This window comes from Herpailurus yagouaroundi, unplaced genomic scaffold (assembly GCF_014898765.1).
Source record: "Herpailurus yagouaroundi ecotype Mexico unplaced genomic scaffold, PumYag 190, whole genome shotgun sequence".
In the NCBI taxonomy this organism is placed as follows: Eukaryota; Metazoa; Chordata; class Mammalia; order Carnivora; family Felidae; genus Herpailurus; species Herpailurus yagouaroundi.
Genome location: NW_024412421.1, coordinates 22,372,083 through 22,399,475, shown reverse-complemented (window position 1 = coordinate 22,399,475; position 27,393 = coordinate 22,372,083). Strand labels below are relative to the sequence as shown.

The 27,393-nt window shown below is 40.5% G+C and overlaps 2 long non-coding RNA genes across 3 annotated transcripts; both read left to right on the top strand.

Moving 5' to 3' along the window:
* Positions 1–820: 820 nt before the first annotated feature.
* Positions 821–27,393, top strand: LOC121009731 (uncharacterized). 2 transcript variants are annotated; one of them, XR_005780804.1, is made up of 4 exons: positions 821–1,053; positions 1,673–1,843; positions 4,180–6,251; positions 27,354–27,393. It is a non-coding gene; the product is annotated as an uncharacterized LOC121009731 (long non-coding RNA). The 2 variants fall into 2 exon arrangements; XR_005780805.1 differs by lacking the exon at positions 27,354–27,393 and having other exon boundaries at positions 4,180–4,315; positions 6,129–6,800.
* LOC121009732 (uncharacterized) lies at positions 14,606–21,515 on the top strand. The gene is made up of 2 exons (XR_005780806.1): positions 14,606–15,529; positions 15,790–21,515. It is a non-coding gene; the product is annotated as an uncharacterized LOC121009732 (long non-coding RNA).

The window sequence follows — 27,393 nt, the reverse complement described above, 5'->3', positions numbered from 1 at the left end:
ACTGGAGCCCTCTACATACACTAAATCCTTAGCCACGATGAGTAGGCAGCAAGCCCCTCTTGCACACAACAAAGACTTCTATTTTTTTTCCCTATCTTTTGGGCGACACGATAAAAAATAACCCTGTATTTATGCAAATTGCAAAGTAGCGTGTGATAATGAAAACAAAACAGTGCTGGCCCGCAGCCAAGACATGGCACTGACGGGGGCTCCCGACCATTTGGCTCTTGATTCTTTGGGGAAAGCAGCTGTAGAGAAAGGAGAATGCACAACACCCTCGTCACACGCGCACTCACACGCGCACACCCTCGACCGCACGCATTCCGGTACCGTCACCTCGGAGCCGGCAAGACTTGGGATCCAAATGAAGTTCTGCTGCCTACCGCCACGAGCCCTCCAGCGTCGTCCCCCACGAGCCTCCCTGCCCCCTGCTCCTGATTCCCTTTCAGGAATTTACAAACATTTTCCGCAGATCAATATCTGTATTGATTATTCATTGTGAGTGAGTCGTGTGTCTTTGGTGATCCGGCTCGCAGAGGTAGCAGCCAAAGCCTGCTGCAGGGGAAAAAAAAAAAAAAATAACAGAAGGCGAGAGGGACCCAGCTCTTGCTGGGTCTGCGGCTGTCGGCGACACAGAAAGGAAGAGGAAACGAGGAAGGCACTGGGAAATGAAGGAGTGGACAAGGGTGGAAGAGAAAGAGGGAGCAACAGCAAGAAAAACCAAGTGATGATGGGCACCTGGTTCCAGGGATCTCGGTGGCTTGGAGGAAGCCCCCATCGTGGTCTGCTGCTCCGTGCACCGTGCAGCGGACTCCCTCGGCTCTGGGAGTGAGAAGTGACTCACAGTTTTGGTATCTCCTACGTAAGAGCTTTGGGGGGATTCCTTGGCTTGCTGACAAGGACAGGAAGAAAGCAGCAGCAGCGAGGTAAAACACGATTACTTCCAACTGCCTTGTGGAGGATATGCAGTCGCTTGGTTCGACTGGAACAGCTTGCCGCTCTCTGATGGCACGCGGAGGGAGAATAATTAAAAAGGCCAGCATCACTTGCTAAGTGAGTAAACACAAAGCCGTTCCAAACGTGCTCTCCAGCTAATGAGAAGCTGTAATTTCTTATACTTGAAGGCGAAACAAGACAGTGATGGGGCTTAGTGGAGTGTGTGTTTGCCTGGATATGGAGGTGGGGGTGGTGGTGATGGTGGTGGTGGTGGTGGTGGTGGAGGAGATAAATCGACTAATTGTTGGCAATGTTTAACAAAGGGATTACTGGAAAAGACAGTGAAATGATGACAGGAAAACATCTTGGACCAGAGCCAAAAAAAAAAAAAAAAAAAAAAAATCGAGGCAAATCAAGTCTGCAGCTCAGAGGAAACACCCCTTGCTCCTGTCGGAGGCTCGGACAGGAATTGCCTGGTGTTCCTCAGCCAACATGAAATCCTGTGTGGGCACCAGGGGACAGGACCAGGGACCACCAGGGTGTCCAGAGGAAGGAACCACAGCATTCCAGGTTACACAGCTATGTCATACTTTACGAAAACAAAACAGTAAAAACCAACCTGTCCTTTCCTTTTAATTGGAGCTCCTGCATGCTCAAAATTGCTTCGGTTTATTAAAAGCAACCCCGAAATGTGCCTTCTGATAATAGGAGCTGCCGATTCTCTGTTTGTCTCCAGGAAGCTGCTGCAATGTTACAAAAATATCCTGGAAAAAGGAGGTTGAGGAGATTCGGTTTTCCGTAGACTGGGCTTCTGGCGATGGTGCCAGGTGACTGTCTTTTGCCATTTGAACCACCATGGGGGAGCTAGTCTGGGGTTCCTCTTCTGTTGTCACCCAGCTGTGGCATGGTGAGTCCAAAACCAGTCATGAATAGGACTTTTTTTAATACAGGGTTCCAAACACAAATGACAAAGTGGAGACCCCGAGGAATAAAATGAGCTGGATCTTCTTTTATTTCTGGGTGTTCATTTAACTGAACTATCTGGTTCTCTTTCACCTGAATGGAATTGGGGCTTTTTTTATTGAAAGGATTTCTGAGACTGGAAGGTCAATAGATAAGATGTCCTCCTTCTGACTGGGGTTTTATTCTCCATGTCGCTTTTTAAATTCGGACTCCCCCATACATTGCAAGTTTCTTGAGTAGGAGAAATATATCCTGCAGAAGTATGCCTTGGAAACCCAGAGAAGGAGTAATTAAGCCAGTCGTGGATGACTTGGGCACCTTGCGTTGCATTTCTTCAGCATTCATAGAGACCTGTGTCTATACTCTGTGTGTGTGTGTGTGTGTGTGTGTGTGTGAGTGATGGCATTACATGTAGTGTGTGCTTGCATGTGTGTGGCTCTGTGTCTGTCTCTCTCTCGGAGAGGGAGGAAAAGAGAATAAAGTCGGAGCAGACAGTGTTTGGGCATTTATGCAATTCATGCCGAGAATGCTCAATGCTGCAAGGCAGACAGCCACCCATCCCCGGACTCTGCTGCTCTGGAGGGCCTGTACAGACCTGATCTGAATGTTAAATGCAGGAGATGAAATTAGCATACTAACCAAAGATGTCAACCCCTCCTTGCGATCAGTAAATGGCCGTCTACTCTCTTTAAAGCCGGCATCGCCATGCGCGCCAGCCACTTAACCATGTCCTCTGTCAGGTCCTTTTTTGTGTTTGTTTTTTTGTTTTTGTTTTTTGATGAAAGACTGGAAATTCATTAATGAGGAGGGAAGGAAGGGCTTCAAGGGGCTGTAATGAAAACAAATGATCCTCTTTAAACCTCATGACGGCCAAAGCTGGTGTGTGGGGGGGTTTGCTTTCTGCTCTGGGGCTGGAGAATAGGAAATTCCAGACAACAGACCACTTGACGAGAGCCCAAGAACGCAATGCTTGGGAATTTCTTCTATGTGGCAAACACCAGCCACGGCCAGTACATCTGTATGAATAAAACTTAGGAATGAGCTTTCTCTTCCTAACTCTAAAGTGTGGTCTACCAGATGTCTTTCCACTTCATCACAGGTTATCAAATTTTCTTGACCTTTTGAGGGTTGGAAGAGCCTCTTGGGATCTTTTGGCGAAATGTCTCAGCTTCTGAAGTAATACGAATTTTTCTCTTGGGCTACGCATTAGACTTATCCCAAAGGAAGTAGTTGCTTTTATTTTAATCTCTAGCTAATTTAATCTCTGACTAATTTCTAGTCAGAAAAACTCACAAGGAAGATTTGACTTATACTTCTGCAGAGCCCCATGGTAAAGTAGATGGGATGCTGTTTAAGAGCTAAGAGTCAGGCACTCCCCACCAAGTATCTGGGATGGGAAAAGTTTGTTTCCTTTTTCCATCTTTTAGCCACTTTATCCTTGGACAAACATCTTCTCTTCCATTGTAGTGTACCAGTGGTCTGACATATAACAGGGGTCATACTGTCTGACATACTTCAGGCTGACCCGTGGGCCCCAGCCCGAGGAGGCAAGAAGGAGGAGTGGAACTTGGGATGAACTGGAGACAGAGCCGCTCACTTCTATTTAGGGCTATAAAAGCCACGCTTTGTGTTGCCTAATCTTCCGATGTTCTAAGAGGTGGTAGATATTGGGATGTTTAAATATAACTATATTGATTTTGAAACACTGGTTCCAGTTGTGTGTGTGTCTTAAACAATCCATGGGTCAAACAAAAAATATTTTTGAGGATGGTCTTGGTCCACAGCATGCCACTTTACAATATTTGCTTTAGTTTAAAATACCTAGCACCTATGTATTTTTGTTTTATTTTATTTTACATTATATTTTCCTAATGCCCAGGCTTTCTGTAAAATACTTTATTTTATTTCATTTATAATATATATACATATTAGCAACTATATGGCACACATCAGTAGGAGGGTATATTCTGTTGGACCAAGAGGGAACTGCTAATTTAAAACAATAAAGAGGGGAAGGAAATGGATGTGTGCCTGGCTTACTTGCCTTGTGGTCCCTGGCATCTTAGCAGTCATGGTATAATGCTATCCTTTTCTAAGGTAGTGATCTCCACAAAGATTTTTTTTCTTACAAAGGTCATGGCTGGGAAGATTAAATACCTAGAAAGAAATATGTTTGCATATTTTCATATTTATCTCCACCTGTTGTTACCATTAGTGATTAGTGAGTGCTATGTTAACGTTTAAAAACAATTAATTTTTTTTCCTCTTATTCATCCACAGAACTCTACATCTCAAGTGGGTAAGAAAAAAAAAAAAGATAGAAATCCCCAGAAGAGAGATCCTGCACGTAGTTTGGAAGAAATTTTTCCCATGGCACCTGATATAACTTCAGCAGGAAAAGGCATCTCAGCAGATGGTAACGGGCAGCAAGGAGGCCCCCCTCTCACACAAGTACAATAGGGCCTTCCAATTTCCAAGGTGTTCTTCATGCGTATTATCCTGTTTAATTCTCACTACAACCCAGCAAGGCAGATTGTTTTTAGCTTGTTTTGCATGTGAGGATATGCAGGCTCTGGGAGATGACGAAACTGCATCAAGTTGGAAGCTGGTAAGAGGCATTCACGGATTCTGAGTCTTAGCCTCATGCTGTTTCATTATTCTTCATAGATTCTTCTAGAAATATCCTCTTCAGAACCCCTTACCCAAGGCTTCCTCTATTCTTGATCCTCTCTCATCCTCCCCACCCTTACTCCCTCACTATCAGGTTCTCATTTTGTAATCTGTGTAATTTGTAGTCACGTGCAATTTGAAAATGCTCCTTATACCCTGCCAGCAGTTAAGAACCAGGGCTAAGTTCCAACTGGCAATGGCAGAAACCTTCTTTAACTTTTCACTTTTCTCTTATCTGCCCCCCCACCCCCTTGTTCCCTTGAAAGTCAGGTTTATCCACAGCCAGTCTACATTTGCCCTGTTTTTAGCTCTTTGCTTTCTTTTGCATCTCTAACAAAGCACTCTGCTTCCATTTCTACTCCCCATTAAAACTACCTCAGGTCATTAATGACCAATTCAATTGTACTTTCCTTCCCCATAGTTACAGTCTCTTGACCACTCCCTCCTCCATGACACTCTTGTCTTCTTTCCTATCTGATACGATGCTATGCTAGATTTCCTCCTTTATTTATGGCTGCTTCATCTCAGACTTATTCTTCCTTTTTAATCCCTTTAATATTAGTGTTCCCCCAAGTGGTTTCTGTGGTTCTCCTCTATTCTCAACTGCCTTGTGTAAATGTAAACCCTTGATTTCAATAGTCATCTCTAAACTAATCATCAAATTCTCATCTCCAGCCCAAACCACTCTCCTGAACTCAGCTCTGGATATCTGGCTGCCTGCTGACATCTCCTCAGGCACTCCTAACTCAATACCCTCTAAACTTACCATCATCCCCAAACCTTCTCCTTCTGGATCCCTTTTCCTTCACCCCTCTCACTGCCAACTGCTCTTTGAGTTCTTTCAATACTACTTTCTTAATTTCTCTCTAACCACTCATTTTCACTAAATTCTGACTGCTCCTCTCTTGGTTTATTTTCCCAGTGGCTTTCTAACAGCCCAGCTGTTCTCTTCATTCTCAGACAAGCCCAGCCCACAATGCATTCTCTGTACTACTTCTAACTCATCTATAGAACATGCAAATATGACCATTTTGCTTGCCTCTGTGAACCTTCAGTGGACTCTTTCTAACTTGGTCTTCAAGGCTCCTCATGATCAGGGCCTTGCATCTTCCCAGCCTTCTTTCTTAAAATTCTTCCATTTCTCACCCTATATTATAGGTCACAGAATACTCATAGCTCTTTTATGCCTCTAGGGTTTCATAAAATGTTCCTGCCTCATGGGATGTTCACCTCTACTTTTTTTCATTTGGCCAATTCCTTCACCTTCATGGTTCTGTTCCAGCAAGAAGCAATACACCCCCCCCCACCCCACCCAAGACTCCTACTACAGATTATATGCTGCCACAAGCCCTATACCCCTGCCCGCTGTCCCACAGCATTTACCCCACTGGCATAGTAATCAGGTTCTCCTATTTGACTGTGAGACACTTAAAGGTAGAGACTGTGACTTTTATCCCTGTGTTCCCAGAACCCAGCACAGGTTCTGGTGTATACTGGATGCTTAATATATTAACATTACTGTTTTTATTCTGAGTATCATAAATGCTGTTTTTTTTGAGCTGTCAAATTACAGGTCCCCCAAATAATCAAACTGAGGGAAATACAGCAACCATTTCTCATGGTGGAAAAAAGATTTCCTATGGTGCAGTTCTCACTTACATCAGTTTTTTGACTTCTGTCAGGTGAGAAATGAATGCTGGGGTGGTCTTGAGGTGTGTGCTGATGTGGTAGAAACTTTGGAGTTAATTAGCAGCTTTGGCTAAAGCTGAACTTCCTTTGTGGAGTTCCTGGAGGAAACACTAAATTAACAGTTCAAGGTTACTATTAGAAAAATAGCCTGTTTCCCTTAGGTTATGCCTCAGGGAGCTCGTTGTTCTCCCTGCCATTTCTAAGATGTGTCTACCTTCCTTTGGACCTGGCTACATCTGCCACTTTAAGCCTAGTCTTTCTAACAAAGGTGAAATCCCTTGAGGTCAAGACTGCTGAATGCTTCTTTTGCATATCTTCTAATAGCAGTATATTCTAGTACATTCAGTTAATACTGGTTGAATGGAACAGCAGGAAAAACTGTCTACCATAGAAGGAATAATCAGGATGGCTTTTTAAGTGTCCATCTTCCACGAAGCAGAAAATGGCATGAAATTGTTAGTACCATAGTACCTTGACAGTCCCATGAAATAGCTCATGACATCATTAGGAATCCCTACATTTGCAAATACAGCCAATTCTCATTATTTATGGTAGTTATATTCTATAAAGTCAACAAAGACTTTGAATTAGCAAATGCTGAACTATTGCTCCTAGGAGAAATATAAGGTTATGTTCCTTTGAGCCTCTGGTCATCATATTTTTGTCAAGTGATCAATACATAACCTTGTTTTAAGTGTGTTTTTGTTTAAAGACGTCTTATTTAATATATATTGCTGATCCATTAGTATTGAATTCATGGCCAATATCATTATAACTCTTTGCCTGATTGAAACTTATCTAATACATGTGTTCTGTCTGTAAGTCACAGCATAGCCTGCTCATACTTAATAACACCAGACCACATTTTTGCATTATTGGGAGCCATTTTAAACAGTGAACCAAAAGTACAAAATGTGAAAGATGTAGCACTAAATAAACAGGGAATAAAACACCTGTCTACAGTATGAGAATTGAAACAAGAAGGCAGAGTATTGCTTCATTCAAACTCGGCTGGGAATGTGCCTATTGAAGTACTTATTCTATATTTTTGCCCCTCTGTACATGTCCACAAATGACCATCAAAACACTGTAAGTACTGCTGCATTACAAATAACTTGGGGTAGGTGAATTTTTAAGTACAGAGTCTATGAATGAAGATTCATTGTATTACCAGAATATATGGATAAAACATTAGAGCTTTTGCTTATTTCCAAGTAGAGACGATGATGACCTTGTTCACAGTGCAATTCTGACTTTGGAGTTCATTCTTTAATTTGTACAAAACTTCATTCTGGAAAAGGATCACCTTCACTTTCTTGGAACTCTTCACATAAATAATTGCCACTCACTAGAAGTTGATTGTTGGGGGTGGGATGGTGCATTTTACTCAAAGAAAAAAAACTGGTTTGTTGCAATAAGATGCAAAGGCTGGGCAATCATTTAGACTCCATCTCCAACTAGGTGAAGTCTCCCACTGTCACCTTTACCCGCTTAATGTTTATGATTTAAAGGTGGCCTCAGCAAAATTACAATTGACTCATGTTAGGCTTCTTTGCCTACATGAAGAGGATTTTATATGACTGTCTTAAAAAGCTATTCTTGGGGCGCCTGGATGGCACAGTCGGTTAAGCGTCCGACTTCAGCCCGGTCACGATCTCGCGGTTCGTGAGTTCGAGCCCCGCATCAGGCTCTGGGCTGATGGCTCAGGGCCTCGAGCCTGTTTCCGATTCTGTGTCTCCCTCTCTCTCTGCCCCTCCCCCGTTCATGCTCTGTCTCTCTCTGTCCCAAAAATAAAAATAAAAAACGTTGAAAAAAAAATTAAAAAAAAAAAAAGATATTCTTTGGAGCTAAATCGTGCCCTCTTTGGGTCATATCTTCACTTATATTTCATTTTGCAAACAGCTGCTCAGAAGTTCATTTTTTGCTGTTTTCTTATTGATTTCCATCTGGTTGCAAAGAATGGATGAAGCATTCTAAACACTATGTTACCCTTTCACACAAGCCAGAGGCACAGACACACATGCGTTTTAGAAGTCAGGAAAAGGGGTAAATCAGGAATTTACAGTGTAAAGCATAGCAGGATTTCAGATAACTGGAGTGATGACAAGAGCCTCTGGAACTTCTTACTATGTCTCGCTACAAGTGAGCTTGGAGTTGATTCCAGCAGGATTGGAATCTCTGCTCTGTTATATATGCTTGCTGCCATCCTAATGGAATTGGATAACTGCCTTGAGAGCTGTTCCCTCTTCTGGGAAATGGGGACCATGATACCAACCTCCAGGAATGACTGTGAGGATTAAATGAGATAAATGTATGTAAAGTGCTCAGATTGAAGTCAGGCAGAAAGGTACTATGAAAATGGGAATTGGGAATTGTTGCTTTTGTTATAATTTTGTAGATTCCTAATTAGTCATCTGCCCTGACTTCTAGGTAATACACATTCATGGAAACATGGAAGACTGGAGTTGAAAGAGCTGCTCTAGGGCAACTTCCACAATGCACAGAGGAGAATATTGGCCGAACAGGATTAACTAGTGTAGCATTCCACAGCTAGTTAGGGCAGAATCAAAAGGAAAATGCAGCTCTCTGAAGTCTGGTTCACAACTATTCAGTAAAGTCCTCTATACCCACATTTCCCTTATAGAACCTACTACAACTATCTGTCTGCCACCCCTTCTTCCTTAACCACTAGCCTGATAACCATTGCTCTGTGGACTGGTATCTTCTTTGGCAGAAACACTTGGAGCTAATAGCAACAGCCAAGTAGAGTTTTTAGAACAGGAATCATTGAGCATGATTTCTTCATATTTTTGACTATATCTATATCTATATACACATACACACACATATATATATGTGTATGTATATATATATATATACACATACACACACATATCTATATGTGTATGTATATATATATATATAAAGAAATCATGTATACATGAAGAAATCATATATGTATGTGAAGAAAACATATATATACACATATATCTATGAACAGATAATATTCACAGTATATTAATGTAATACAAAGCAAAAATGATTATAGAATCTACAGAGGGAATGCTCTTTTAAAAAAGCGATCAATTATTTTGTAGTTCTCTGCAGTAATTTGCAAGATGCTCCTTTGGAAGAGCCCCCAGGGAAATGCCACCTGATATTAAAACCCCAAAGCTTATAAATTGTCATGCAATGAAGGGATGAGAGAACTTGGCTGGGCAAACTGGATGGGGCTGGTTAATTTCCACCAAGCCTGTCTTATTGAGTACAAGCATTAAGTGGGATATTCTAGGAGCCAGCAACTTTTTCATTGGTGTGGAGGTGTAGGGTGGGAGATGAGAAAAGGTAGTCCTAGAAACTGTCCACAGTCCACAGTCCAACTGTCCACAGTCCAGAAACTGGGTGGTGCCATGGAATGATGGATTATGTGGCATTCAAGTAAGAAGTTATATCCAGCAGGATGTGGTAATGGTAAAACAAGGCATGATGTGCCCATGAGTCCTGGAGGTGAAGATGAGGTCAGAGTCTGAAGTGTTTGACACAAGAGAGGGGTCTACTATTGTGGAGTTTCAGCTAAGGGAGCTAGGTGCCTCACATGGCTGCAGAAACACCAAGGTACAGCCAGCATCACAAGACAGGGTGGTCCCAACCTCTACTTAGATGAGTTGGGTTATACAAGTAGGTATCAAAATTTGGAAGTAGTTAGGCAGGCCTGGAAAGATTGGGGTATCCTCACCTACTTTATCACATGAGAGATTAATCTTTGCTATGAATTATTCATAATTATCCTTGAGCAAATAACAATATTTCTTAATGGGTATTGGAAGGTTTGCAGGGCAAGATCCTCCTATTTCTCCATGGCTGTGTCCCATTCGTTCTTATTCCTTACTAATTTTGGTCCTCATTCTACTCATATGGAACAGTCTCAAAAGCTTGTATAAGATGTAACTTCATCAGAATATCCTTCTTGCAAAAGGTCTGGAACTGTATTTAATCTGCCAACGTAATAGGTTTAAGTGAAACACAGCTGACTTAACCAGCCTACTAAGCTATTATATTTGCATTTTATATTGAACATGCCCCTAATATTCTCTTTGTTAGATGAAATTGACATTTCCGTATGACAGTAAATGCTAAACTGTGAATTGCTTTCATGAGGGTTTTGCTTCATCATTTCCGTCATTCTATAGGCATAGAAAAAGATCGCAATGAATACATGTAAGCATCCAATACAATGCTTTTTGCGGTATAATCTGTTCAGTGGCTTAATTTGGATTTATGCAACATCTCACTTATCCAGAATTCAACCATTCAGCAGCTACCTTACTTGTCTAGACTTAATTGAAAATAAAAGCCCTATGAAAGACAGGAGAGTTGTTGCTGAAGTGACATGTATGGAAGTCCCTTGAACATTCAGTCTCAGTTGGATGTGAGGTTCCCTCCAAGTACCAAATTTGAATGGTACACTGATGGCCAGGAGTTCTCTCAGGTAATGGCATCATGTAAGGCTGCCCTCCCTTGAAAGGAATAGTTGTGCAAACAGAAGTTCTGTGCAAGCAGAAGCTGAGCTCTTAGATCTTTTTTAGCATGGGATACTCTTGAAGGTATGTTGGCCCCTGTGAGGAACGGGAAATGGCATCAGTGGTCCAATAGAAGTTGGTGCTTCTAGTCTGAAATTCTTGGTTTCTAGGACATCTCTTTAATTCAGCTGCCACTTCTTTAGAGGGTACATGACAATATCTCAATTGAGAAGTGGAAAACAGAGAGCTCCAGGACTTTGCCAGGCAACAGTGCCTGTAATTTAGTAGCAGCCTCCACAGAAATTTCCATACTCCTGGGTGTGGCTAGAGAACTATGGAAAGATCTGTTGGGAGCATACTTAAGTGGCAGATGAAGAAATCTTCTAGAAAAGTATTTGTCTTGAGGAGAAAGTCAGGCATATAAACTTGATTCCAGAAGAAAGACAGGGTAATCAACAGAGTGGTTGGATTTGGGGCACAGGATATCCTCCACTGTGAAGATGATCCCTCACTCCTCCTTGTTCCAGGCCAAAGCCCAGGACACAGGGCTGAGTCTCAGTGACAAGTAAAAAGCTCATGAACTAATTTCACACAGAGCCTTTTTGAGTGGTGGGACATGGGAGCCAGGAGCACGTGGGGATCAAGGCAACTGAGTGCAGAACAAAAGTCAGAAATTTCAACCTGAAGTAGACATGGGTGCTCATGCCTTACCAGTCCCAGCTTCAGCAGATTCCCCTTAGTGACTGGCATAGTGATGTGGGATATCCCCAGCTTTTGCAGTAAGGAAAAGCTGGCAGAAAGCAATGCCACCAGCTGTGGGAATAACTGGAGGAAGTGCTTTTGCCTGGATAGCAGCCATATACCCTCATAGCAGCTGTGACAGTGGCAGCATGAGGCACACTCACAAAGCCTGAAATGCAGCAGAGGACTCAGATCAGGAGGGACAGAGAGGACTTAGGTAAGCACACATGACACCCCCTCCCCACTGGATTACCTCCTAGAACACCTGAGGGAGATTTCGAGTGAAATTAGAGGTTCTACAGTTACAGGTGGATGTTAAAGCCACACACATCAACATGGCCCTAGTTCCACATTGGCATGACCTGAAATTGGCTATCTCAGCAACCTAAGCTTGGAAACTCTGTGAATAAAGGATGGATATCAGAAACATGACATCAGAGGTGGTCAGACTCTATTCTCTTGCACATGAGAACTGATTTAGAAGCTTCTGTCTCCATTTCCCCCAAAGCTAATAGCAGTTACTACATTGTTCTTTAAGTATTGAGTTACTCATCTCTGTCTTCCAGTGAGCTGTAAGCTCATTGAGGGAAGGGACTATATTTTATTCATCTATAGATTCCCACTACTTAACACTGTGTCAAGCAAATAGCAGACACTTAATCAACGTTTTTTGGATGAACAGGTAAATATGTAATAAATCAAGAGATGTCACAAATGAGATGGCTATCTGTGATAAGATTATGTAAATAAATAAGGATCACATCCCACGACATTGTGTGGAAAGAAGTGGAAGACCCCATCCAGAGCTGTCCAAGGCTGAAGTGAGTTCAGGGGAATATGTATAGTCCAAAGCTGGCTACTATATGGGCTCTTTCAGAACCTCCTGGAACCTCAGTAGATTGTAGTCTCTAGTTGTGATCTAAGTGTTCCAAAACAGGTCAACACAACTCTGCAATGATCATACAGGGTGTCAGTTCCATACACAATAATTGAGGGTCTTGATAAAGAAGTAAAAGAGTAAAAAAAGTAAGCGTCCTACAAGATGAGAAGGAATGGCAGATGAACTTGTGCCACCTCTAGATCCATAAACTTCAAAAGGGCTGGGTCCTTGGCCTTGGACCATGATTGGATATGCTCCAGTGGGATATGCACCTCAGGCAACTGTGGGTTGTGGACAGAGCACAAGACCACTCCCCTGCGCTCTTCCCTGAGAATGTAGTGAGAAGATCCACTCCTCTGTGAACAATCCTAGGCTTCTTAGCTAAGGTTTTGTGGTAATGGTTCTGTCTCTTGATTCCAAGCCCTGGAGTCGTGACATTCTAGGAGGGAGCTGATCCACACTGGTCCATGGAGGTCCCAGAAGTTAAGTGTCCTGAATACCAGGGCCTGATGGTGATCACTGGGCTCTGGCTTCTTCCTCACAGCCAGGGGCTTGGAGGAAGGAAGCTTAACCAAAGAAGGACTCTTAAGTCATAGATTTAGGAGTCTGTATTTCCAAGCAGGATTTCTCTACAGCTACATTTGGAGCTGTGAGCACAGGGCTCAGGAGTCTGGAGGCAAATGGATTAGGAATACAGAAATCAGGCTGACTGGCTCCTTAAGTAGCCAGCTGGGTCACTACCACCCATTGAGCCCTGAGATGCTGTGGGTGGTGGAAGGCTTTAGCAGCTTGATTATGCTTCCAACAGCAGGGTGGGGAGGGTGTTTCCTTGCTATACAGATCTCTTGATTAATCTATACTTACTGTTAATTCTACCTTATTTATTTAAGAGAGAGAGCCAGAGAGCAAGAGAGCCATAACAACACATTTTCCTTTTAAATGCTTGTATTTTTATAAGTGCATTTATTTATGTATTTATGTATTTATTTATTTGTAATCTCTATGCTCATCATGGGGCTGGAACTCATGACCTCTAAGTCGACCAGGAGTCCCTAAATGCTTGTATTTTAAAACAAATCTATATACTCTTTAGGTATGACATTCTTAAAATAAGTATCATGAGGTATACTTTTCCACTCTTAGAACTTGCAATGCCTTCAGTTCCTGGAAATTAGGATTTACACAAACCAGTAATTTTAAAATGGTTCCTTTGTTCTTGACTGGTTAAGAAACTGATGGTTATACACATTTTCATAATATAATATTTAACATTTTCAGAACGGAAAAATCCCTCTATACTAAATTGACATATATGCATATTTGCTTCAAGTTTTCCATTCACAAAGTGTGAGTGTGTGTGTGCATGTATATATTTGTATTTAATAGTCTGTGTATATATGTACATGTGTGTTTGTGTGTGTGCACACATATGTATGTATACTGTGTATATGATGTGTCTGTGTGTATATTTATATGTGGAGTATGTGTGTGTGTGTGTGTTGTGGGTCAAGGGAGGCTATAATAGGCATCTTCTCCATGTGGAGTATACACTAGAATGAAGTGTCTGCTTTTTTGGATCATTTAAGGGCAGAAATCTTGCATTTCATCCTTACATTGAAACGAAGTTTTTAAAAAAAAAAAAAAACTGAAAACTACATTTTTATTCCAAAAGATTGAGTAGAATAGTACTTTAAAAATAATTTTAGTGATTTAAATTGAAGGCCCTGAAAAAATTCCCATCCATGGTTCGAATCTATTTTCTGGCCCAGAGCCCAAAGCGTTTCATTAGATTGAGAATTGGATACAATTTCATTTACTTTAAACTTTTGCTGCTCAGGATTTTGTTCTTCAGAGATGAGCTAACAAGTGTCGATGGCCATGTTGGCCTCAATAATAGATCTCCTTTTCTTGAATGATATATTTTAGTTGCATTATTATCATTTCAAGATGGCCTTGTGCTTACAGACACATTCTCAGTGAACATAACAAGAATGCTGATATTTCCTCTATGTGGTTTGCCTCTTCAGTTAGTAACTTTGTTTGGAGAAAACATCCTCAACTTATTTTCCACAAAGCCATTTGCAAAAGAGAGGTTATCTAAAGAATTCTCTTCCATATTTTATTCTTGTTATTACTAAAGAAGATTTTGTCCTATAAACCATACTGAGATTTTTAAAACCGTTTTAAGCAGTAATTAATGAAAATTTTGTTGTCTTTTCAACAAACAGAACTGACATATCAGTAAGAAATAGATAACCCACAGAAAAATGGGCAGATGACTGGAATAGTGACTTCACACACAAAAGGAAATCCAAATGGCCAATCAGTGCTCAGATTCACTGGAATTAAGGAAACGCAAAATAAACTACAATGAGAGACACCTCCTACACCCCCCTGGCTTGGCAAACATTGAAGTCTGACAATAACAAGTGTTGGCATGGGTGCAAAGAACAACGGATACTCATGCATTGCTGGTGGGATTGTAAAGACACTAGTATGGAAAATAGTTTTGCGTTAATTAGTAAAGCTGAAGAGATGCACTCCCCCTGACATCCCCCTAAAATCTCTTCCAATAACTTTAAAAAGTGGCTCCCAAAGTACGGTCCCTATTCTCAGCTGGTAGCATCAGCATCACCTGGGAACTTCTTAGAAATATAAACTCTCAAATGTAACCCCAGTTCCACTGAATCAGACACCTGAGGGTGGAGCCTTGTCATTTGTGAACCATCTGGGTGATGATCATGAGCTTTCAAGTAGAAGAAGCACCACCTGAGAGAAATTTGTGAGCATGGGTACAGGATACATGATAAAAATGTTCACAGTAGCAACCACGTATCCATCAACAGGAACACGGTCCCTTCTATTTACACAATGGAATATTACACTAAAATACATGCATTAAAAATGAATGCATTCCATGGATAAAACTTATGGTCAGTCATTATATTCAAGAAAAGAAGCAAAACACAAATGAAAAAAAAAAAACCCTGAAGAGAAGAAAGGAATTGATTACCATAAAATCCAGGAAAATGCTTATCAGTATTGGAGAAGGAAGGAAGTATGATCAAGAAGGAGCTTGCAGTGGAGCTGGAGTTTATGAGCGGCTGACAATATTCCCTGTTTTGACCTGGTAGGTGATTACATCTTCCTTGACTTTATGATTATACTATAAACTGTATATATGTGCTTTTCCAAACATATATTGCCTTTTACAGTGGAAATAAATTTTTGTGTCTATCAAAGCTTTCAACGTTGCTACCAAAATCAAATTTAACCAAATTATAACCTGCCTACCTTTGTAAGTCTGCTTGATTCTCCTTCCCATTATAAGAAGCTCCTCCATAACATTACTACTTCTGTTCTTTTTTTTTTTTTTATGTCTTCTTGCAGGGGAAAGAGAGTTGGGGACAGACTCGAAGATGACTATCAGCCAGAGTCATTATCCCTTCTTCTCCCTAAATGTGTAGACGAGTTGAAAAGCAACCAGGCTTCTCAGTAAGCGAGGTTAATATCACCCACGTGATCCAAGGTTCTGCTCCCACTTTTGACTTTGTTGTTTATTTGCAAACTTCTTTAGTGATTGCTGTTAGACTGGATTCATGCACAGTTAGAAGGGAAGAAATAACACATTAGTTCTTCCAAATATAATAGTGATGGTACAGACGCTGGTTGGATCATACTTGAATTGTCTGAGTTTAAAGCAGAAGGTACTTCTCAAACAATTTTAAAGTCAGGTCCTTATTTTTCTTTTGTTTCAATTAAGACAGGTGTACCTTGGCCACAGGTCTACGGTGATTGAATTGATAGCTATTTATCCTACATGGATAATATCATTCTTTTGTCAATAGTAATGATCATGTGAGTATGAACACATAAAAAATATAGCTATATATTATGATACAACATACCAAGCACAGTGTTTGTACAGAGTAGGTGCTCAGTGAACACTCAACTGATATAAGCAGATCTGTCATATAAATATATGTCTAAAATACAAGTATTATTATAAATTGTTATATAATTTAGCTAATTTTTCTGGTGTGTGTATTTACTTTATTATTATGTGAATATTTGTATATGGCATAAAATTAGCCATTTTTGGTGTGCATTTCAGTGGCATTAATTATATTCACAATGCAACCATCTAGCCACCCGGTTTTCACCCTCATTTTAATGCCTTTGTTAGAATCGACTTTGGTATTTCAAATTGCTTTCTTAAAACTTCCTCTAATACAGCCGCTCCCTCTTCCTACACTTTATCTTTTGCCATCTTGTGCCAGGTCCTTGGTCTCTTTTACAGCCTGAATCATGTGTGTTATCTCATATGTGGGGGACCAGATTTCTGTGTCAAGAGGACTTTCTTTCCTTCTTCAGCTCAGCTTACAGTTGTCCAATAGTAGAAGCTGTTACATTAAACTATGGAGAATTAAAACAAAAAAAATCCATTCTTACTAGGAAAAATGTAGACTCTTGGTTTCAGAATCCTTTGGGACCCATCATGGGTTATCTAAAGTACCAAAAATTATTAGCCTGATGTCTTAGTGGAAGTACTCAGGATATTAATTCACCAGTTGTATATAATTCCCAAGTTAGTCTCTCGTGCCAAACAGTGACTAATTAAGCTGTGGATAATGTCATGCTGCAAGAGTGATAAAACAATAATGATGGTGATAATAACAATAGCTAACACTGAGTGCTGTTAGGTGCCAAGCATGGTTCTAAGGCTGTTATGTGCATTACTTTAGGTAGTCATCATAATAATCCTATGGCATATATGCAGTTGTTAGCCTATTTTATAGATGAAGAAACCAAGACTCAGAGAGGCAAATTATATGTACAAAGGTTATAGGATCTGAACCCAAGCAGATGGATCTCAGAGCCTTGCTCTTAGTCACCGTACTGTGACCCCTATTTAAGAGTAGAACCCAAGAGAATGCTTAATTCTCATGTCCCTTGTAGGAGGCTAGTTACTGCAGGTGAAAACATACAAAAATAGATTAGGAACAAGAATAACACACACAGACACACACAGACACACACACACACACACACACACACACACACACACTCCTTTATTTCTTTGGGGGGTCAGTGAGAGGTGGAGCACAGAGCTGGGAGAATTAGCCTGTTAGTAATCAGCTAATAATAAGTGCTAAAAGAAAGGCATTTGGAGAAAAATATCATGGCAGTTTAGTTGGGAGGAGATTATTTTTAGCTACTACGCAGGAAGGAGTTGAGTATACAATGTAGAGCCATCAAAGATTTTTCGGCACAAAAGGAATATAATGAAAGCTATGCTTTTAGGAAAATAAAACTGCCATCAGTGACTATTATGGCCTGGAAGGAGAAAAGACTCAAGGTGGAAAGGCCAATTTAGAGGTGTCTATAGGAACCCACAGGACAGGTAGGGAGGGCTGGAATGAGGGCAGTGACCATAGACATGGAGAGGTGGGGAAAGGCTCTACAGAGGAAGGCCAGAGCAATGGATATGAAGGGTCAAGTTGACTACAAGATTCCAATCAGGATGAGTGACAGAATGGGGTCTCTTTAAGAGAAACAGAAAAGATGGGAGAAGAGCACCTGGGAGGAAAGTGCAGGTACAGAATTTGAAGCTCTGGTAAGATGCATAGGGACACTGTTGAGGAATTTAACTTTGAGAGGGAAGTTGGAGTGGGGACCTAGAGTTACTGCAGAGCCTGGAGACTGAAAATCATGGAAATGGAGGAGAATGTCAAGGGAAAATATAGAGTCAAATCAAGAGTGTTAAAGACAGAATCTTCGGGAACATTTACATTTAGAGGCAATAAGTAGTCAGAAAAGATAAAGTTAGACAGATAGGAAAAGTTGAGAGCAGCAAAGCCAAGGGAGGAGAACATGTGGAGAGCGAGGGGGTAAGAGACAAGATGAAAGGTCATGGAAGGCACAACAAAAGATGAGGCATTGGGTTTGGCAATAGAGACTTGCAAGGAAGCAGCTTCACTTGAGTGGTGGGGGAGAGGGGGGTTTAGGGGATGAGTGTCTGGTGAGAAAGGGGAGGGTGCAGCAAGTGTAGACACACCTCCCAAGAGGTTTGTTGATGAGGCAGACATGAGTATAGTTCAAAGGAGTAGAAGGATCAGGGGAAAGTTTGGTTTAGGAAAAAAGAGCCAAGGTTCAGGGACTAAGTGGAAGAATCCCAGTGGAGCAGAGAGAAAGAAAATGTGTGAGAGGGGGCAGGGAGAGAGAGAGAGAGAGAGAGAGAGAGAGATAACTGACACAACCAGAGTAGGCAGGCAGAAAGCAAGTGAGAGCCCAAAGAGAGGGAGGCATTGGGCAGGAGAAGGGCCTTTCTTCGTCCAACACTTAAAGAAAGGAGGGGAAGATGAAGAAAGCTGTTGATGTGAGATATGAGAGGGAGAGCACTTTGGGAGCTCATGGAGGAAGGCCAACCAGAAAAAAGTGAGAGCGTGGGCAGCATAGAAGTACTTGATCAAAGTGCAACAGGGTTGCAATAAACACAGAGAGAAGTATGGCATGTAGTCAACAGAGGAAGGACAGTGAAAGATACTGGGGAATGAGGGCCACCTGATGTTGGATAACACGTATGGTGGAGCAACTACATCAGTTCTATGACTTTTTAAAAACTGGATTGTTTAGGCAGGGAGCAGATATGTAGGAGCAGCAGATGGTGGAATTCACTCTGGCTTGGGAGTTAGAATAGGAGTCCAACCGAGGCACAAAGGGTCAAAGTCACTAAGGAGTAGACAGAAAGGCTAGAGGACTGAGAGAAAAACATTGCCTGGTATGGTGGCACTGGAGGATCAGCTCCCCTTTGAAGATAACATGCTCTGGAAGCACAGCTGACTGACAGCCTCCAGTAGTCTCAGCACTTGTGGATTCACTCAGTATTCATCCCAGGCCAGGCTGCTTCCAGGCTGCACCAGTAAGGACTAAAGCCAGAGAAGGGACTAAATTTGGCCATCTTTCCCCATGTGGGACTCCTCTCATAATTAAGTGTGCTCAGGGACTCCGTTGGCTTGGTTGAGATTTTTCTCTGACTTTTTTCTGGAGTCTGAAGCTCTTCCTACCCAAACCCTCCTGCCCTCTCTCCTTCTTAGTTATTAGAACTGCCTGCCAATTTGAAGACTCTCCCAACCTGAATCCCTCTCACTTTTTGCCTCCCAAGCATTTCCCCCAATAAATCTCTCACATGTATAATTCTATTTTTGCTTCTGCTGTTTTGGAAGTCCTGAAGGGACACACTTGGGCTTGCTATTATTAGTGGAGGACCTAGTGATTGGAAGATGTAGGCAATGAGGTGATTGCAAAGATGTGAAGATTTTGTTTACGCAATTCCTTTTTGAATTATAGACTCACAGGAAGATGCAAAAATAGTACAGAGATTTCCCCTATACCCTTCACTCTGCTTTCTCCAGTGGTAACATCTTATATAATTAAAACCAAGAAATTGATATTGATATAATATTGTTAACAAGTTCATATGATTTGGGGTAATCTGTTTCTCATTATGTTCCTGTCCACATCATAAATATATTGATCTCATCTTCTTTGCAAAAGGCCACTTAAATAACAGTTCCCTCCAAGTCAACCAGCTCTATAACCGCAAGGTTTGTAAGATGCATAAATAAAGCCATTAGGTGGAGGGAAAAATAGAAAATGACATATGTCTATTGAGGAGAGGGCTCCCCATCCACCCAAACATCCATCCATCCATCCATCCATCCATCCATCCATCCATCCATCCTTCCATCCATGTTTGCTAAGCTTTTCCTAAGTATCAGGACCTATATTGTGCATCTACTGCATTAGAATACTGATATCAAAATGGTAGAAGCAGCTACCACACCTGTGCTTGAATTAAGATGCAGTGAGGAACCCAGATATATAGTTGTTTTGTGGGCAAAGGATATCCAGATTGGCCCTGTGATCATTTTTACCTAGGCAGTAATTCAACTGGTAGCAACCGTATGCTCAACAGCCAGGATCATGCCTTTTTATGAGTCACTGTAAAGCACCAAGTGCATTGACATATACTTCATAAATGCTAAATAATAACAAGTCAGTGAACCTAGAAGTATTGGATTCAGTATTCGAGACATTAAATCCAAGTTATTCTGTTCTAGAAGCAAGGCAAACAAATAAATCAGCCCCAAATCAAATAAAGCCCACATCCATCCCCGGCCAGCAGTGGGTGTTGTCTGGAATGCACTTTAGGGGCGAGTGGCTCTCTCATGAAGGGGCACTTGTTAATACTTTACCTGACATATCATATACAGTGCCTTGCCTGTGATTTGGGAGGAGAGTTTAATATCTGACCCACAGAAGACAATAGCAACACTATGTTCTTAAAGCTCCACTCCCCTTTATTTGATACCAGAAAATACTATCTGCTGAAGCTCTTGAGAAGAGCAACAGTCACCCACTGAGCAATTAGACTGATCCTGGTGGGAAGTCTCTGTAGGCAGTACTGGGAGACTCTGTATGTATTTCAAAGCCAGGATTTAGTTTTCCTTTAAGATAGAAGTCTCTTCATGGCTGCCTGTGACTCCTTGAGGGTTTAGGCACACACTATAGAAAGCATGAAATGCTATGGATGCTATACTGGCAACCGAACTAGCCTACAGCACAGTTGAATGCTTTTCTGATTCACAGGCCAGAGCCTTGAGCAGCGTCTGGTTCTGTCTGATTTGGGATCTCTGGACACAGGCCCTTCTGTCTAGAAGTCTGCCATCTTGGTTCCACATGCAAACATGATTTACCTCCATCCACATCCCTTTAGTCATTTCATAGTGATGACATCCTTGGGAGCAAAGCCCAACCTTCCACAGCAAAAGATTGACGGCAAAGCCATTGTAAAATGAAGAGGTAATAACTATGACATCTCCAGGAGTGATACACACCAATGAGATCACATTTTGAATGGAGTCTAGAGGAGATTCTATCCTTTAACAGTCATTTCCAAAAGGATTTTACTCTCATTCAATTGCAGCCAAGGGGAAGGGAGCCAAAGACACCTAGATTTAGCCAACAAAGTGTTGAGGGGAGGAATGAGCCAAAGGGGAAGGTACAGAGCCAAGAAACAAAAAGTAAAAAAAAAAACCCATCAGAAGCCGACTTTGTTAATTCTTATATGAATACAAGTGATTTCAGCCAGTTGCTGTTTGGCCCAGACCTAACTCATCATATCTCACAGAACTAAATGTACACGTAGATAAAATGATGCTTACAGTGGTTAGAACAGTGGTTCTCAAATGTTACTGTGCATCCAGTTTACCTGGGGAGTTTGTTAAAAAGGCAGATTTCTGTTCTTCAGCCTCAGAGATTCTGACTTGGTAGGTCTGGGACGGGACTTGAAAAATGTACATTTTTAGCATGTACTCCAGTGATAGAAGCAGATGTATTGCCCATAATATATTAGAAGTCATTGCTTTAAATCACTGCCTTTCAATCTTTCTGAAGATGTGATATTAAGAAGTTTATAGAAATATTTTCCAAGTAATCCAGCCCAAACCTTTCATTTTGCAGATGAAGAAATTGAAGGCTTTGGTAACCTTCTCAAGGTCGCTAACCCAGTTAAAGGTGGAAAGTCGGGACTAGAAGCAAAGTCTAGTCACTGTGCCTTTTGCATTTACTATACTGTTTGGTTTGCATTTACTATACCTTCTCTCCTTCAAGTCCTGTTGGATATACATGCACATAAGTAGAAATGAGAATGTGTGGATTAGTTTTTAAATTGTTATATTCTTTGAAGCAATTGGTGAGAACTTCAGTGTTGCCAAAGCAAACATTCAGAAGGAAATGGTACTTACCCTCTCCTATATCAATGGTGAAAAAGACGATAGAAGGAACTCAAAGTTGTCCTCTGAACAATCACAGTGTCTGGGTCCCCCCAGCTCAGTGCCTGGGATAAAACAAAAAAGTAAACAGTTGCAAGAAATTGTATTTATTTCTGATGCTGCATTAAAATAACAAGTACTTTGCATAAGCTTTATTAGAATCAAATCAGATTTAAGTGTCATAATTATGCTCTTCATCTTTAGGTTAATTTCTCACTTTACTTTGTGAGGCCATGGTCAATTTAAGCTGAAGGGTTTTGTGTCTCAGCAAATTCCAGAGCTGTCTTGACAAGGATCACTGGAAGACTAGTCCATAGTAGTTAGAGGACCCTCTGATATGGACTACAGGGCTCTGAGAACTTCACACTCACTTGTTTTCTGGTTCTTCTCTTTATATATGAAGGTGAAAACTGAGTACATCCTCATTTCAAATGAATGGGGAATCAGAGAAGTTATTCCAAGAACAGTGACTAGATCTTCACAATTTAAGAGGGTGCCCTCATTCATGGGCTCATTCATTCATTCATTCAATATTTATGAAGACCTTTTATATCCCAGGCAGTTGTTCTGCTCAGTAGCTTATTGACTAGAAGGAGGGCAATGTGAAGCCTACTGACTAGAAGGTGGGTAAATATTGATTACCTACCAGTTACTCAAGTCATTTTTAAAAAAATGTTTATTTATTTATTTTGAGAGAGAGAAAGCACAAGCATGAGTGGGGGGAGGAGCAGAAATGGAGAGAGAGAATCCCAAGCAGGCTCCACACTGTCAGCACAGACCCCAACTAAGGAACTGTGAGATCATGACCCGAGCCAAAATTGAGAGTTGAACGCTTAATGGATTGAGCCACCCAGGTGCCCTCATCATTTAATAGAAAGGTCATGTGTTGTGGAAGCAAGAGCACTCAACTGGGAGTCAAAAGATCCAGTTCAAATTTGGGGCCATTTTGACAACAGCAGAGTTTCTAAACTTCAACAATGCTGATACTGGGAGCCAAATAATTCCTTGCTGTGGGGAGAGCTATCCTGAACATGATAGGATGTACCTTGTAGGATGTCATTAAGTGACTCCTACTTGTGGCAATCAGACATGTCTCTAGATATTGACATTGCCAAATGTCCCCTTTGGGGGAGGCAAAATTGTCCCCAGTTGAGAATCACTGGTTATAGTAATAGCGACTAGTTTTGAGCACCTATTAGGGCATTGTGGTAGGGCTTTATATACACCACATTCAGTCTTGAAACTAGCATTTCAAAGTAAGCAATACTATCCCCACTTTACACGTGGTGAAATTGAAGTCCACAGATGTTAAGGAAACTGCACAATATTATACAACATGTAAGTGTTAGAGATGTGAACCCAGAACTTTGAACCTTAAGGTTCATGTTCATTGTTCCCTACTTTTTTCTTTTAAACCATTTTACCCATTCAAAAAAGTAAAGAGAATAATCTAATAAATATCTATGTACTTAGTACTCTGAATTTAACAAATGCTATTATTTTTTGTCATAGTTGCTTTATATCTTTTTTTGGCAATAAAGCGTTACAAAGATGAATCTCCCTTTTAGACTTTTTCACTCCTGTTCTTCTCACTTCCTTTCCCAAAATAACAATTCTATTGAACCATAGCCTCCCTGGGAAAGACTATACTCCTTTTCCATGGATGTGTGTTCACAAGCCACATACAACACTCCAAAAAATGCACAGAAAGGGTACACCTTCTTCTGCAATTTGCTTTCTTTACTCAACATTATGTTTTATGGTTCTAATAATTTTATTTAATAACAGTATTAGAGGGAATAGGCCACTATGTTTTCAACCATTTGCCCCTTGGTGGGCATTTAGATTGTCTCCCACTGTTTGCTATTCCAAGTTGCACGGCCTGGAGCCCAAGTGTGTGTGTGTGTGTGTGTGTGTGTGTGTGTGTGTGTGTGTGTGAGTTTCTTCAGGATGCACATCTCAAAATGGGATTGCTGGGTCGCAGGCTGTGCACATCTTCAACTTTATTAAATATTGCCAAATCGTTTTACAAAATGATTGCACTAAATTACACCCCCTCCAACAGACTGTAAGAGTTTTCATTTCTTTACATCCCTGCCAATGCTCAGTATTTTCAAACTTTATGTTTGCCAGCCTGATTAGGGCGAAATAGCATATAATTATTATTTCAAAACCTTGTGTTCTTAACCACTCCTCTTACTGTCTACGCTGCTGGAAGCTTCAGTTATGTAAAATGGAGAAAATACCTTTGCCTATTTGTACGAGTAGTAATGAGTTCTTCTGGTGCAGTGTGCGAATGTGGTTTTTTTTTAAGTATCAAGTGCCATTTTTGTACATTGCTGGTGGTAGGAGAGAATATTTGTAGTTTCTCTAGCAGACAGTTTGACATAATGTATCAAAATTTCAAACGCACATATATTTTCTTTTAACTTAAAAAAAACCTAAAAATTTCACAAAAATAGTGAGAATATCATAGAATTCCTGTGACCCAGATTGTCAAAATGTTAATGTTTTATAATATTTGCATTATAGTTCTCAATCTCTTTCTCCCTGTCATCTCTCCTCCTTCTTTCTTTCTTTCTTTCTATATATATATCTATACACATCTATTTGTAAATGCACACACACATATATTTTATTTCCAAGAGTTTACTTCTGAAAATTTTCTACAAAGACATTCCATTATTTAACCATTGAAAAGTTGTCAAAATCTGAAAATGAACAGCAACATAATACTATTATATAACCCACATATCTTATTCAAATTTTATGTACACTCCAACAAATGTCCTTCATAGTAAAAAATTTTCTTCCTCTTCCAGGATCCAATGTAAAGTCATTTGTTATACTTAGTTGTCATGTCTCTTTAGGCTCACTGGAGATGGACTAATTCTTTGGTCTTTTTTATTTTCAGGATATTTTTGAAAAGTATTGATCAGTTGTTTTGTAGAATACCCCTCATTTTTGGTTTATCTAATGTTTTCTCATAATTAGATAGAGGGTATGCATTTTTGGGAAAAATACCACAGAAGTAATGTTGTATCCTTCCTCAGTGTATCACAGAAGTACTCAATTGCAGTCAGTTTGCCCAATTACTGGTGATGTTATTTTGATCACTTGGTTATGGTGGTACCTGCCAAGTTACTGTTTTTTCCTTTAAATTTTGTTTAATGTTTATTTATTTTTACTCCCATGTGAGTTGGGGAGGGGCAAAGAGAGGGGGAGACACAGAATCCAAGGCAGGCCTCAGCCTCCAAGCTGTTAGCAAAGAGCCCAATGTGGGGCTCCAACCCATGAACTGTTGAGATCACAACCTGAGCTAAAGTCAGACGCTCAACTTACTGAGCCACCCAGGCACCCCGCTGTTTTTCCCTTTGTAATTATCTTTTGGGGAGATATTTTGTGACTATGAATATATTCAATTTCTATCAGGATGGACTCCTAGATTTAATAAGTTGATTTGGGTTACTAACCTTATTGTGATGACCAAAGTATTTCATGCTTGGTCAGCGAACACTCATTCAAGCCTACTTCTGTGTTCTTTTGATACATCCCCATTATTCTTTGGCACTTCGCCACTTTCTGTCACTGTAAGATGCCCCACGTTCATCTCATGCCCACCCAGATCTTGTCCTGGAACTGACCATTTTCTAAGGAGTCCTGGTTCCTTTGAGTGGAGAATGGTATTTAGAAACCAAGATATGGGTGCTAGGTGTGTTCTTTGTTATGGGTGCACTTAACTTTGAACCTAGTGATTTCTCCTTCAGAAATTTTTGCTACAGGTATAAAATCATTAATTGCAGCATTATACAGAATAGCAAAAGGCTAGATATGACCTAGAGGTTCATCAATAGGGTTAAATAAACTATTTAAGTCCATATAATTGAATACTATGCATCCATAAAAGATTGAGAAATTATTTCCAACATAGATTAAATTAAAAAAATCAATTTATAGAACTATGTATCCAGTATGTTACTATTTATGTACCAAAAGGGGAATATATATACACGTACACACATATATTATATATGTATATGTGCTTGCTGATAAATACATAAAATAGCTCTGGAAAAGCTTACAAAATCCAAAAACATTGACTGTGGATAAAAGAACTGAGCATTTGGGTAATAGAGGGAAAAAGACTTTCATTATAAACTTTCTCGTACCATTCAAATTTGGGACCATATGAAGCATTAAAAATACTATAAAATATAAAACAATGCGTCACTTTAATGCAAAGTATTTATTCCTGTCTCAAATATCAAAAGAGGAAATCTGTTTTCTGGGACAATAGTCTAGCTAAAAACACAAGTGCAACTGGATAATTATCTCTCAGTATCAATAAAAACAGTCGTATACTTTTATGATTTAACTTCTCCATCTGTGATATGGGTGTAATATTTTTATCCTAGAAGCCAGACCAAAGGCAGGTGAAGCAAGAGTGAAAACAAAGTGCCAAGCTACTAGGACGGCTAGTCATCACATATTCTCACATTTACGGGATTTTAAGAAACATTTGTTGAATAAAAGAATGGATGGATAAAGTTATAAGAGAAGGAAGGCGGGAGGAGAATTATATTTCACCACTTGAGTTTCAGGAAAAGAACTTTTAAAAGCACAGGAATACATTAAGGAGCAGTCCTAAGGTAGATAATCTTTAATGCATTGTTGTTACTCACTACTTTAGTGATGCCCCAGGCAGGCCACACAGCCCACCAGTCAGGGAGTCAGGGAGCTGTGTCCATAGTCTGGCTCTGCCACACTAGCCCTGTGACCTGGGGCAACTTATTTAACCAATTTGTGCCCTGTTTCCTATCCTGTAAAATGGGACTTCTAGGGTAGCTGTGAGGATTACATGAGTTATTACATGTAAAGCATTTAAAACTGTGCTGACTCATGGTAATCACTCAAAAAATGTAAGCTATAATTTGTTTTTATCTTTATTTTATTATGGTAATACCACTTAATATGAGATCTACTCTCTTGGCAAAATTTTACATGTACAATACAGTACTGTTAGCTAGAGTCACAAAGTGGTACGGCAGATCTCTAAAACTTATTCATCTTTTTTTTTAAATTTTTATTTGTTTTTGAGAGAGACAGAGACAGAGACAGAGAGAGAAAGAGCACAAGTGGGGGAAGGGCAGAGAGAGAG